Raw genomic sequence first — 14,692 nt, forward strand, 5'->3', positions numbered from 1 at the left:
CAAATACAATATTTAAAATAAAGAACAAGTAAATTTAAATCAACAAACTGACCAGTATTTCAATGGGAACTATGCTCCTCTCACTGACCACCAATGAAAGAGGTGCCCCTTCCGGAAGTGCAGTGGGGGCCGGATAAATGGCCTCAGGGGGCCGCATGCGGCCCGCGGGCCATAGTTTGGGGACCCCTGATATAAAAGGAAAATGAACACAAAGTGATAGGTACAAAGCTATGTATTTAAGACAAATGCGACTCGGACCCTACTGAACGGTTAGTGAAATACAGCTGAAAGGGTTGTCTTCCTAAGGATACTGAGACAGTCATTTCACTATCAAGTGTATGTGATACCTATCTGTCTATTCTCTTTTCCAAATTTATACTGCTCACAACAGTTAGAGGATATTTCAAAATGAATATGAAGCGATAAAATATCTCCTAATTTTTGTGAGCAGTATATTTTTGCCATTTAAAAATCATTTTTATTTTTCAATTACAGTTCACATACAATATTATCTTAGTTCAGGTGTACACCTCAGTGATTAGACATTACCTAATTTACTAAGCAATCATCCTGGAAAATCTCGCACCCTTATCTGTCTCCTTTCCTTCACTTTTTTTTATTATTTTTAATTTTTTTTTATTTTTTATTTTTTATTTTTTTTTTTGTATTTTTTCTGAAGCTGGAAACGGGGAGAGACAGTCAGATAGACTCCCGCATGCGCCCGACCGGGATCCACCCGGCACGCCCACCAGGGGCGATGCTCTGCCCACCAGGGGGCAATGCTCTGCCCCTCCGCGGCGTCGCTCTGCCTCGACCAGAGCCACTCTAGCGCCTGGGGCAGAGGCCAAGGAGCCATCCCCAGCACCCGGGCCATCTTTGCTCCAATGGAGCCTTGGCTGCGGGAGGGGAAGAGAGAGACAGAGAGGAAGGAGGGGGGGTGGAGAAGCAAATGGGCGCTTCTCCTATGTGCCCTGGCCGGGAATCGAACCTGGGTCCCCTGGATGCCAGGCCGACGCTCAACCGCTGAGCCAACCGGCCAGGGCCTCCTTTCCTTCACTTTTTATCTTGTATTGAGTATCATACTGAATCTACTTCAGTACTGTAAACACACATACACACAGAGACACGCACAAGCTCGCACGTCAAATTAAGTCAAAGCAACACAATTCTTTTCCCCTTTCTTACTTTTCCTTTTGCAAAACTGATGACAACCTCGATCCTGTTTAACAAAATGCACTTTGTGCGAAGAGGAAAACTACCTAAACCAAGGCTGAGGTAGAATTATGAAAAATTCAGCCATAGCACGATTGGTTTAAGGTACACAAACCAACCCGAGAAAAGCAACTTTCCTTCTGAGACTGTAATTTGGTCATGTTAAGCTAAGTTATAATTTAATGTCATGAGCCATTAGATCATAACATTAAATTAATGATCATGGCTCAGACGAAAATATGGGCAGTTTTACATAATACGCAAAGGGAAAAAGAAAGAAAATGGTAACGTAAATCTTCTCAGTACCATCTGCCTTATCTTCCCCCCACGCCTCTCCAAAACAGTGGGAAGAATAAACAATACTACTCCTGATTGGCTAGGCATGAGAGATGAGGATACTAAATGAAAAATTCTCTAACACAAGCAGAAAGTCTAGTATTTCCTTTCTCCTGCATAAGCACACAGTCTCTGCCTCACAAAATCAAAATCTGTCAAATTTCAGAGCTGGCATGGCCCTGAGCAAGCATCTGGCCCAGCTGTTCTCAAATTTAAATGGGCACGAGAACCACCTGGAGGCTCCTTAAATCTGTACATTCCCTGGCCCAGCCCTAGAGAGCCATCTTCTGACACTGTCTTTTCAATGAATTCCCAAGTAAAAATGGTGCAGCTTGTATGTGAACTTGGAGAAACATTTCTTTTGTCTGGCTGTGTCAGTTTTCAGAAGATAAACTGGAGACTCCTCAATGCCACTGATCTCTCCAAGATCACACAGGCGAGTGGTCAGAACCAGAACCCAGATCTCTTGACCTATAAAAGAAGACACGTCCCTGGCCGGTTGGCTCAGCGGTAGAGCGTCGGCCTGGCGTGTGGGGGACCCGGGTTCGATTCCCGGCCAGGGCACATAGGAGAAGCGCCCATTTGCTTCTCCACCCCCCCTCCTTCCTCTCTGTCTCTCTCTTCCCCTCCCACAGCCAAGGCTCCTTTGGAGCAAAGATGGCCAGGGCGCTGGGGATGACTCCTTGGCCTCTGCCCCAGGCGCTAGAGTGGCTCTGGTCGCGGCAGAGTGACGCCCCGGAGGGGCAGAGCATCGCCCCCTGGTGGGCAGAGCGTTGCCTCTGGTGGGCGTGCCGGGTGGATCCCGGTCGGGCGCATGCGGGAGTCTGTCTGACTGCCTCTCCCGGTTTCCAGCTTCAGAAAAATACAAAAAAAAAAAAAAAAGAAAAAGAAGACACGTACATTCTGTGACACCATGTGACTTCTATGAAAAGGCCCTGTAATGGACAGTTTTGCATGAAGGAAACAGAGCCTAGCCTATAGGGAGGCACAGAAACATGACGTACACTTTCTGCCTAGTTGAAAAGAAAAATAAATGGGGAGGAGAAGAGAGGGAGAGAGGGAGGGAGGGAGGGAGAGAGGGAGTGAGTGGCAGAGAGAGAGAGGAAAGGTGGATTAAACTTAGAAAAACTAAGACCTCCTTAAGGCTATCTTGTGCCCAGACCAGACAGTACAGCTATGCAAAAGAGGTTATTAACAGGCATACTCTAAAAATTATATAGTATATACTGTATAGATGAGACCTAATGTCATTAAAGTACCTTGGGAGGAAAAAAAAAAAAGCAAAGAGGAAAGTAAAAATGTAAGCATCTATATTGCTATTTGAGAGAGATTTGATTGCACTTAAGATTTATTTTTATGCCCTGGCTGAATAGCTCGATTGGTAGGAGCATCATCCGGAAGTGCAGTGGTTGCGGCTGCGATCCCCAGTCAGGGCGCATACAGGAACAGATCGAAGTCCCTGTCCCTGTCTGTCTGTCTCTCTTCCCCTTCCTCTCTCTAAAATCAATAAAATTAAAAAAGGAAAAAAGATGTATTTTTATTCATCTAGTTTCTGTTATGAGTATTTTACAGATATCAAGAAAGAAGGGGAGTTACAGTATTTGATTTATGTTCTGTTGTAGGAAAAAGCTCAACATTTGAAAACATCATATATTGGTATAGAGCCCATTTTTCACTTGGGGCTCAGGCTAGATGATACTACTGAGAGAAGGAGGTTTTGACCAGAACCACTAATAGGAGTTAACCAGGTAGACAAGGAAAGGAAGCAAAGAGGGCCTCTTTCTTGAACAGGAGGATAATATGTACTTGCTGTTTAACATTCTAATCAGTTTCTTTTACAAGAAACTTTTTGTGGGAGTTCTACAACACGGCCCCTCACTTTTTTGAAACATTTCCATGGGAAGGTGAAGTTTATGTCCTATCTCCTTGAATCTGGGCTCTCTGGCTGCTTGACCAATAGAATATGAAAGAAATAAAACTGTGCTAGTTTCTGGCCCAGGTTTTAAGAAGTAGGCAGCTTCAACTTCTTGTGCCTTGGAATGGTTGCTCTTGGGACCCAGCGACTATGCTGTGTAAAAACCCACAATGCCCTGTGGAAAGGCTCACGTGAAGGAAAACTGATAGCCAGCACCTACTTGCCAGGCATGTGAGAAAGCCACTTGCAAGTGGATCCTGGCCCTGGCCAGTTGGCTCAGCGGTAGAGCATCGGCCCAGCATGTGGAAGTCCTGACTTTGATTCCCAGTCAGGGCACACAGAAGAAGCGACCATCTGCTTCTCCACCCTTCCGCCTTCTCTCTTTCTCTGTCTCTGTCTCTCTCTCTCTTCCCCTCCCACAGCCATAGTTCAAATGAGCAAGCTGGCCCCAGGGCATGGAGGAGAGCTCCATGGCCTTTCCTCAGGTGCTAAAAATAGCCCAGCTGCCAAGCAATAAAGCCATGGCCCCCAGGTGGGAAAAACATCGGCCCCAGACGGGGGTTACTGGGTGGATCCCTGTTGGGGTACATGTGGAAGTCTGTCTCTCTGCCTCCTTGCCTCTCACTTGATAAAAGAAAGAAAGAAAGAAAGAAAGAAAGAAAGAAAGAAAGAGAGAAAGAAGGTCCTTCAGCTGTCAGTGGACTTATCCCAGAAGATGTCATCAAGCACAGACAAGAAACCCCAATGAACCATGCCCAAATTGTAGATTCAAGTGCAAAGCAAGTAACTATTATTGCTTTAAGCTGCTACACTTTGGGCTGGTTTACCAGAATAAGCACACTGATGTTCCCTATAAGGTATGCAGGAGGTGCCCCCTTCTCTGGGAAACTAAAGAACTCTGCGACCATATTCTCTCCTTTATCTCCTTGGCTACATCTTGTTCTCCTTGCCCAAGTCTCACCATTATAAATTTCTCTTTGGGCTCAAGAGCCACTCTCATTGACCTTTGGATCCTCATTGCTGTTCTGTGGCAGATCTCAGTTCTCAACTGCTGTCCTTCAGAGTCAAGTTCAGGAATCTGCTCAGCAAGTACGTTTCCACTGTGTGTATCCATTGCATGAATAGTAACATTTCTTTTAGGTCACAGATAGGAAATGAATTTAGAGTTGTCCACTCAACCCGCTGGTTGCATCCAAATAATGCCAATTGTTTTCTAATCCAAAACGGAAAATGTCAACAATGTCTCCTAGTGGGTAAAAAATGCTATCTACCCTCATTTCAGTTTTTAAAAATGCAATGCACAATAGTTTTCCAACCATTTATGAAACTACTGTAAAAACTAAAAATAGGATTTATGGAGTAAATCATTGGGAGAAATGCCTGGTCAAACAGTTCATGAATATCCAGGTCTCGTTCTATTCAGGGCCGCAGCCTTGAACTGGATCCAATATTGAGTTGTTGGATTGAGAGCAAAGGACTGAGGTGAAATGTGGTTTGGCTCCAGAGAGCAGGAGAAATGCTGTTTTCTGCAGAGAGTAAGTTTTCTGCAACTCCCCCAAAATAATGTATTTTAAAAGGTGTTGGAGGTGAATAGAAATTAGAGAGAAAAAACCCTGAAATCTGTAGAGGATTTAAAAATTACACTTATAAGGACTCAGATCATTGTAAGTTAAAATAATAATAATAATAATAATAATAATAATAATAATAATAAGTAGTAGTAGTCAAATTGCTAATAGACCTCTCAAGGACAAGTACAATGCAGGAGCAAACAGAAGTAATTTCTTGCTTTCTTACTATCAGGAAATAGACGCTCCTCCATCTAGACTAATATGATCTCCAGTGGGGAATGATTTATTTCCCTTGCATTCATGAAACTCTCTTTCATAACCAGGTGTAATGGCTTCTTTTACCTCTACAGGGAATGGTTGATTTATGCATAGACCTTTGTTCAATAACCTTTCTTCAAAGATTGATGCTGTTAAAGATGAAAAAAAAAGTGAACTCTTTGACATTTTATTTTAATGTAATTTAGAAAACCATGTAAACTGCAAATGGACCTCATGTGGAATGAAAATCACACGCTGATAACCTAAATTATTTTGAATGCTATTAATCTTTGACAAATACCTGAAATGTTTTATTATCAGAATTATGAAAGGCACAAGAGAGACACTAATGAAGTTCATTTTGAAAATAATTTGTTAATGCAAGACTGAAGATTACTTTATTTGATTCCCCAGTACACACTTTCAGAATATCCAACAGGAAGGGGGGGCATTGTTGCCCACCACATAAAGGAATTATTCTTCTTATTATTTTTGCCTAGAAAGTCTTATATCAAACACTTGTAACCCTCAAAAATCTTTAAGTTTGGTTCAAGGAAAGAGGAGAAAGTAGTGTGAATTTCTGTGACATTTTCTGTGGTTAAACTTTTCCTGACCTTTTTCATTCTTGTTTGGAGAAGAAGGACTAAAGTTATACAGATCTTGTTCAGGCTCTAAAAGAGATCAGGCCCTGGCTGGTTGGCTCAGTGGTAGAGCATATGCCCAGCATGTGGATGTATCTGGTTTGATTCCTGGTGAGGGCACACAGGAGAAGTGACTATCTGCTTCTCTAACTCTCCCCTTCCTTCCTTGTTTCCCTTCCTTCCCTTCCTCCCTCCCTCCTTCTCTCTCTCTCTCTTCTCCTCCCATAACCATGGCTCAAGTGGTTCGAGTGCATCACCTTGAGCGCTGAGGATGGCTCCATGGAGCCTCTGCCTCCAGCACTAAAAATAGCTCAGTTGCAAGCATTGGCCCCAGAAGGGGGTCACCACATGGATCCTGGCCGGGGTGCATGTGGGAGTCTGTCTCTCTATCTCCCCGCCCCCCTCTCACTTGGAAAAGGAGAAATAAAAGAGATAAAAGAAAGTAAGTGAATAGTCCCAGCTTTTCATTGTCTTCAGTGCTCGTTTCAAGTATTCATTTGAAACAATTTTATTAATTTATTAACGTATCTGTGAGCCATTAATGTGACTTACAACGTTGGTCAGACTAAGAAGGTTTTACTGAAATGTATTTCAAGGAAACTCAATGTCTGGTGTTTGGTTGAAAGATAGGGGCAGCAAGCCAATTTACTTTCCTGAAGAAAGTTATTATGACAGACAAAATATCTCTTTTAGTTTTCATTGTAGTATGTTTATTCTCAAGAATAGAAGTATTATATTAGATGAGAGAATTCAAGATGGCAGATGAGTAGGTGCAAGCTACACTCATTTTCTCTCTGGATCTAACTGGAATTACAACTAAATTGTGAAACAATCACCCTGAATTACCAAGTGAAGACTAGGAGTCACAGAAGAAGCCATATTGAGACTGTTAGAAAAGGTGGAGATGTACAAAGGGCTGCCCCACTCTTATGGGTGATGGTTTCTCCTGAGTAGGGTCTTAATCCCAAGCCAGTCTCCCCAGCCCAGAGCACCAGAGATGGGAAGAGGCACTCCCATGACATGTGAACAGCAGAAGGCTTTCTGTCCACCAGGGAGACATGGCTTAGAGATATAGGCACAAAATTTCATTTGCAGCCACTCACTCTGGGCCCGGGCAGAGGGAGGGTAGAGCAGACTAGAGTTGTGTGAGGAGAGTCTGGGGTTTGTGGTTCTGGGGAAGAGAGCTGAAGGGACAGCTGCCAGGACCCTTTTGTTGAGTCATTTCCCACACAGCAGATGCTATCTTTCTTGGGTAGAATACTTCCATCTGTGTGGCATCAGCCTGGGGCATGGCAACAGTCCTGCCTTTGAGAATCCCTCTCACACTTTCCTGTGGAGCTTAGGCCCTGCTGAGGCATACAGCCAGAGGCTCTTTCAGCATTTCAGCCTCACAGATAGCTGGCAGGCAGAGGCATGCAGAGGTGGATCTCGGGGTACCTTGGGACTTGTGCTGACTGGTCCCTGGGCCCAGTACTGGTAATTGCTGGCCTTGGTGTACAGCTTGGTCTTCCTACGTGCACCCAGACCCAGCAGAGGCAGCCACAAGCTGTGGATTGCCTGTAGCTCCAAATAGGTTGCTGAAGGCCAGTCACAGGCAGCATCTTACATTGGCCTACACTAGAGTCCTCTCCAAGAGGCCCAGAACCAACACACCCAGTGGCCAGCTTCAGAAAACATCAGAGAAGGATCCAATTAGCTTAACAAGCAGCATATCCAAAGGGTGATATTGGCAGGCACTAAAACCTGCTGAGGTGAATTATGCTTTGTGTGGTCAGCACCCACATAGCAGCTCACACACCACGGTGAGGGTGGAGCTTCACAGTCAGCCAGCATGAGGGCCAATCCCATTCATTAATGGGCCAATAGCAATAACGTGTCATTTATAATAGGAGGGACCACATAACTCACAAAAGGGACATTTCTGAAATACCCAGCTCAGGTGATCAAGAAAATTGAGCCACTGGATCCCACAGGACACTTATGACATAAAGCCACCCCATGAAGACTGGGAGTTGTAGTAAAGCCATCTAATATATAGAAACAAACACAGAGAGGCTGACAAAATGGGGAAACAACAAAAAAATAACAAGTCCCAAATGTCAGAAGAGGAGAAATGTTCATACAAAGAGCTAAATAAAATGGGGGCAAGCAATTTATCAGATATAAAGTTCAAAGCAATGGTTACAAAGATGTTCAACAGCTGTATAAAGGACACAGAAACCATGAAAAAAGGACCAGCCAGAAAGGAAGAATACACTGAGAGAAATAAACAGTGGGATCTACAGCCGTACCACCCTGAACACGTTTGATCTTGTTTGATCTTGGAAGCTAAGCAACGTTGCGCCTGGCTAGTACTTGTATGGGAGAAATAAACAGTAGGTTGGATGAAGCAGAGGATTAAACCAGCAATTTGGAAGATAAGCTAGAAAAACACACCCCATCAGAGCAGCAAAAAGAAAAAAATTATTAAAAAATGAATCTAGTTTAAGGGACCTTTGGGACAACATGAAGAGTAACAACATCTGCATCATAGGAATGCCAGAAGGAGAAGAGAGAGAGCAAGGGATTGAGAATCCATTTGAAGAAGTAATGACTGAAAACTTCCTTCATCTGATGATGGAAAAAGACAGACAACAAGTCCAGAAAGTGCAGAGTCTCAAACAAGATGGACCCAAAGAGGTCCACATTAAGACACATCATAATTAAAATGGCAAAGGCTAACGACAGAGAGATTCTTAAAAGCCATAAGACAAAAAGAGTTAGTTACCTACAAGGAAGCTCCTATAAGTCTGTCAGCTGATTTAACAACAAGAACATTTCAGGCCAGAAGAGATTGACATGAAATATTTGAAGTGATGAAAAGTAAAGACCTACAAACAAGACCACTTTACCCAGCAAGGCTATCATTTAAAATTAAAGGAAAAATAAACAGCTTCCCAAACAAGAAAAAGCTAAAGGGGTTTGTTACCACCAAACCAGTATTATAAAAAATGGTAAAGGGGCCTGACCGGGTGGTGGCGCAGTGAATAGAGCATCGGACTGGGATGCCGAGGACCCAGGTTCGAGACCCTGAGGTCGCCAGCTTGAGCACGGGCTCATCTGGTTTGAGCAAAAGCTCACCAGCTTGGACCTAAGGTCGCTGGCTCGAGCAAGGGGTTACTCGGTCTGCTGAAGGCCCGCGGTCAAGGCACATATGAGAAAGCAATCAATGAACAATTAAGGTGTTGCAATGTGCAACAAAAAACTAATGATTGATGCTTCTCATCTCTCCATTCCTGTCTGTCTGTCCCTGTCTATCCTTCTTTCTGACTCTTTCTGTCTCTGTAAAAAGAAAATGGTAAAGGGGATGCTTTAAGAATAAGAAACATTAAGATTAAACAAACAAACAAACAGAAACATAGTTAAAAAACAAAATGGCAATAAATATATACCTGTCAATAATTACTTTAAATGTAAATGAGAGCATGGATGGACCTGGAGAGCATTATGCTAAGTGAAATAAGCCAGTCAGAGAAAGACAAGTACCATATAATTTTATTTATATGTGGCATCTAATGAACAAAATAAACTAACAAACAAAACAGGCACAGACTCATAGATACAGAGAACTGATTGATAGTGAGAGGGAGGATTGTTAGGGAGCTGGGTGAAAAAGGTGAAGGTATTAAGCAAAAAACAAGAACAAAAACACCTCATAGACACAGAACAGTTTGGTGACTACCAGAGGGAAAGGGGGTGGGGGAGGTGGAAGAAGGTAAGGGGGGTAAATGGCGATGGAAGGAGACTTGACTTGGGTGGTGAATGCACAATACAGTACACAGATGATGGAGTGTAGTATTGCACACCTGAAACCTATATAATTTTATTAACCAATGTCATCCCAATGAACTCAATAACAGAAAATCAGAGTTCTGGTAACACAGTAGCCAATGTTTGGGAATATTTTCATTAATTCAGTCATTTCTTATTAACTAGTTTCTTAATTAAATGAAACGAGAATTATGCCATTCAAGTCTATAGTGAAATGAACAATAAAAAAGCATCTATTGTTTTCCCCATTTTATCAAGATGGCAGGGAAAGAAACTGAGAAGCAGGATACTAGGGAGAAGAAACCTGAAGCCAAGAAGGCGGGTGCTGGTGGCAAGGTTAAGATGGGTGACCTCAAGGCCAAGACAACCAAGAAGAGGAAGCCCCACCGCGGCCAGAACCCGTCCTGGTCAGGGGAATCGGCAGACACTCCTGGCTGGTTATGTATTCCTGAAAGGCCATGTATAATATAAGAGGAAGCAGTCAGTAGCTAAATCCAGGATTGACTAGAACAAATAGAAAGTTCTTCCTACTGTCACAAAACCAGTTGGTGGCGACAAGAATGGTTGTACATGAGTGATTAAACTTTCCAAAATGTCTAGATACTATCCTATTGATGAGCCTCCAAAGCTGTCAGGCCAGTGCTTGGAAACGTCAGTCATCATGCGAGAAAACTGCAGCCAACATCAGTCCCGGGACCATTCTGATCGTCCTCACTGGGCACCACAGAGACACGAGGGCAGTTTCCTGAAGTACCTGAGCAGTGGCCTGCTACTTGTGACAGCACCTCTGTGCCTTCATCGAGTTTCTCTGCATAGAACACACCGGAAGTCTGTCATCACCACCCCTACCAAAACTGAGATCAGTGGTGTGAAAATCCCCAAACATCTCACTGACGCTTACTCCAAGAAGCAGCCGCGCAAGCGCAGACACCAGGAGGGTGAGAACTTCGACAGAGAGAAATACAAGATTACAGAGCAGCACAATGTTGATCAGAAAGCGGTGGAGTTGCAAATTCTGCCAAAAATCAAAGCTGGTCCTCAGCCCCAGGGCCATCTCTGCTCTGTGTTCGCTCTCACAAATGGGATCTAACCTCACAAACTGGTCTTCTAAATTTCTTCCGAAGAGCCTAATAATATATTTTTTAAAAAACTATTCTATTTATCAATACACACTCTCTCTCTCTCTCTCTCTCTCTCTCTCTCTCTCACACACACACACACACACACACACCTGATAAGTAATAACAACACTTGCTATGTGTACTTGTTGCTTACTGTGTGTCAACTAATGTTTTATGCATGTCACATACATTAATTTGCATCACCCTCATGACAACCTGAGGAGGTGGATGCTATCATTACCTGTGATTTATAGCTGTGCAAACTGAGGGCAGTTAAGAAATGTGTCCATGGTCAGTAAGTGTCAGCACCACGATTTAAACTCAAGCAGTCAATCTTCAACTCCCACACTATCCTCTGCAGCCTCTTTAATGCAGTACAGAAAGCACTAAACATCATTTATTTTTTATGTTTTTTTGTTTGTTTATTTATTTTTGTGACAGAGACAGAGAGAGAATGACAGACAGGGACAGACAGGAAAGGAGAGAGATGAGAAGCATCAATTCTTCGCTGTGCCTTCTTAGTTGTTCACTGATTGCTTTCTCATATGTGCCTTGACATATGTGTGTGTGGCTCCAGTGAGCCAGTGACCCCTTGCTCAAGCCAGCGACCTTTGGGCTCAAACCAGAGACCACAGGGTCGTGTCTATGATCCCACACTCAAGCCGGTGACCCCGTGCTCAAGCTAGTGAACCCGTGCTCAAGCTGGTGACCTTGGGGTTTTGAACCCGGGTCCCCTGCATCCCAGTCCAATGCTCCATCCACTGTGTCACTGCCTGGTCAGGTCTAAATATCATTTAAAATGGGATTTGGAGGACAAAGTATCTTCTCGCTTGGGGCAGAGGATATAAGAAATGATTTGAATATGGCTTTCCTTGAAAAGTAGGTAGCATCCGGGTAAACTGAGATGAGGTAAAAGAATCCCGAGAGAAGAAACGATGTCATAAAAAGACAGAAAATTATGCTCGCTTGTTGCTTTTTGTTTTATAGCCCAGATATGAGTGAAATCATATGTTTTTGTCCCTTTCTGGCTGATTTATTTCACTTAGCATGATAGTCTCAAGATCCAGCCATGTTGTCATAAAGAAACAACTCAGGCACGGACAACAGTATGGTACTTACCAGAAAGAAAGAGGGGTGGGGAAAGGATGAGGTGGGTAAAGGGGTTCAAGGACACTGTGACAAAAGAAGACTAGACTTTGGGTGGTGAGCACAATAGAATATACAGATGATGTATTGTAAAGTTGTACACCTGAAAGCTATGTTATTAACTCATGTTATCCCAATAAATGTAATTTAAAAACGACAGAAAAGTAGGCTGACTAGCTGTGCATTTTAGTGGGAGTTTAAGGTGCATGAAAAGAAAAAATAAGAAATAATGCTAAGTGAAATAAGCCGGAGAGAGAAAGAGAAATACCCTATGATTTCATTTATATGTGATAGGGGGCCAATCGTGGAGGGCCAGGTGAAGAAGTTTGTAGATTCTGAAGGCTTTGAGAAATCACAAAATGTGTTTGAACAGAGGAGTCATATATTTTTTCATTCATTTGACCAATATTTGTTGCACACCTATCATATGCTGGGCACTGCCACGCAATGGGAATATATAAGTGATTAACAGATGAAGTCTCTGCCCTCATGGAATGCGTAGTGTAGTTAAAACCTGCAGGTTGGACTGGAGCAATGCCACTGGCAGGAAGGAGTGGAGGGAGGTGAGGGGACAGAAGAATATGAGTTAGAGGAGTGGTGAGGGGATCTGAGAGTAAAGAACGAGTGCAAAGAATGAGGGAGGTAAAATGAATAGATCTTGAACATGAGCTAGAAAGTGAGGCAAGTGATGAGGAGATGTAAAAATGACTTTGATTTAAAATCTCTGACTAAAAAGACAGCGGTGTGATGAATGGCAGGAGAGGAGATTGAGACTTTGTGTAAAAGATCATACTGAATATTTGGATCACACTAAGTTTATGATGTCTGTGAGACATTTGAGTAAGATGTGGTATACATATAGTAATAAATGAGAGAATGATAATGAAAGATAAAATAAATCTCCAAATCATTGGATTAAAGATGGACAAAACAATGTTTCTAGTCTAATACCTAGCCAATAACTGACAGTAACTATAGATTGACTACTGAATAACGAGAATGAGATCATAGAGACAAACCTTTACAGAGAGAGTAGGCTGACAGCGGTTGGAGGGTGGGGGTGGCGGGGGGAGGGAAGGAGAGAAAAGGAGGGAATGAGCCAAACAGGACAAAAAAACCCTCATGGACACAAACAACAGCGTAGTGGTTTTGAGGGGCAGGGAAGGTGGGGAAGGCTCTAGTGGGGGATAATGGTGATGGTCAAAGACTTGACTTGGGAGGTGAACACACAATATGGTGTACAGAGATATGTTGTAGAATTGAGGACCTGAAACCTAAAATAAATTCAATTAAAAGAGAGAGAGTGAGAATGAGACCAATGAAGACAGAAAAAAGAGCTCAGAATAGGTTCTCAGGTAAAGAAAGAGTGAGTAGTTAGAGATTGAGACCAATGAAGACAGAAAAGAACTCAGAATAGGTTCTCAGGTAAAGAAAGAGTGAGTAGTTAGAGATTGAGACCAATGAAGACAGAAAAGAACTCAGAATAGGTTCTCAGGTAAAGAAAGAGGGAGCAGTTACAAAGCTCAGACAGAATTAGTAGAATACAGCACCCCAGCAAGCCAAAAGGTGAGACATTTTCCAGAAGACTGTGGTGGGTAACAACAGCACATTATACACAGATTTTTAGGGCAATAAGGACTTGGCCAAAGGCATTTGCATTTGGAAGTCATGGGGGTTTCATAGAGAAGTATTTTAGTTGAGAGGTAAATGTAGAAAGTAGACTGCAAAATGTAAAGGAGAGATGGATGTTTAAGAAGTAGGAATATTTCCATTTAACAACAGATCCCTCTTAGGTGATTTGAAATTTGCTTTTGGTTAGTGGGGGATTTTGCCTGGAACACTGAGTCAGCTTATAGTGATGGATAGGATAGTAGGGTTAGTCGAAGGGCAGAAGGTCAAACTTAGGTTCCCATACTGACTCATCTCTTTATATAGTTGTGTGACCTTAGCAGAAGTTACCCAGTCCTGCAAAGCTTCAGTTTGTTCATCTGTAAAAAAGATAGAATGATAGTATATCATGCAAGCAAAGCACTCAGCACACTGCCTAACACGTAGTAAGTACCCCATGTTCTTCCCATGCATAAGACATTCCCATGTATAAGACTCACCTTAATTTTGGGGCCCGAAATTTGAAAAAAAAATGTATTACATAAACTTATTGAACTCAAGTTTTATTCATCATAAAATTCATACAACTCCTCATCACTGTCAAAATAACCATCCATTAGCTTGTCTTCATCTGTGTCTGATGACGAATCACTGTCTTCAACAATGAGTGCAAAAACAAGTGCAAAAAAGCTGGAAATGCAAGTAAAAAAACTACAACCACTGTATAAGATGTACCCAGCTTTTAGACCCTAAATTTTTTAGAAAAGAGTGCGTCTTACACATGGGGAGCTACAGTAATTTTTTAGTGAACTATTATTATTATTTGTCCTAATTATAGGATAAATACATGGTGCTAACAATCCCAGAAAACTAAACATTTATTTAATTGGTTTTTATTTTGAATTATTTCCCTCCCCATCTGGTGTGGTAAAACTCAAATTAGTTGATTTTTAAGGAAGTAATAACAACTAAATTACTTAACCTTTCTAGTTTAACCTTCCTCAACTAAAAAATGAAAATAATTGACCAATACCAGAGGTCTTCAGTGAGAATCAAATTAGAGAATAAAAGCAA

General features: G+C 42.4%; 1 protein-coding gene and 1 pseudogene across 8 annotated transcripts in view; one reads left to right on the top strand and one right to left on the bottom strand.

Annotated features, from left to right (window-relative positions):
* The window catches only part of DMD (dystrophin), a 1,890,745-nt gene that overhangs the window by 569,958 nt on the left and 1,306,095 nt on the right, over positions 1-14,692 (bottom strand). The window lies entirely within an intron of this gene.
* LOC136385894 (large ribosomal subunit protein eL6 pseudogene) lies at positions 10,002-10,854 on the top strand (annotated as a pseudogene).

Source organism: Saccopteryx leptura, chromosome X, assembly GCF_036850995.1.
Source record: "Saccopteryx leptura isolate mSacLep1 chromosome X, mSacLep1_pri_phased_curated, whole genome shotgun sequence".
In the NCBI taxonomy this organism is placed as follows: Eukaryota; Metazoa; Chordata; class Mammalia; order Chiroptera; family Emballonuridae; genus Saccopteryx; species Saccopteryx leptura.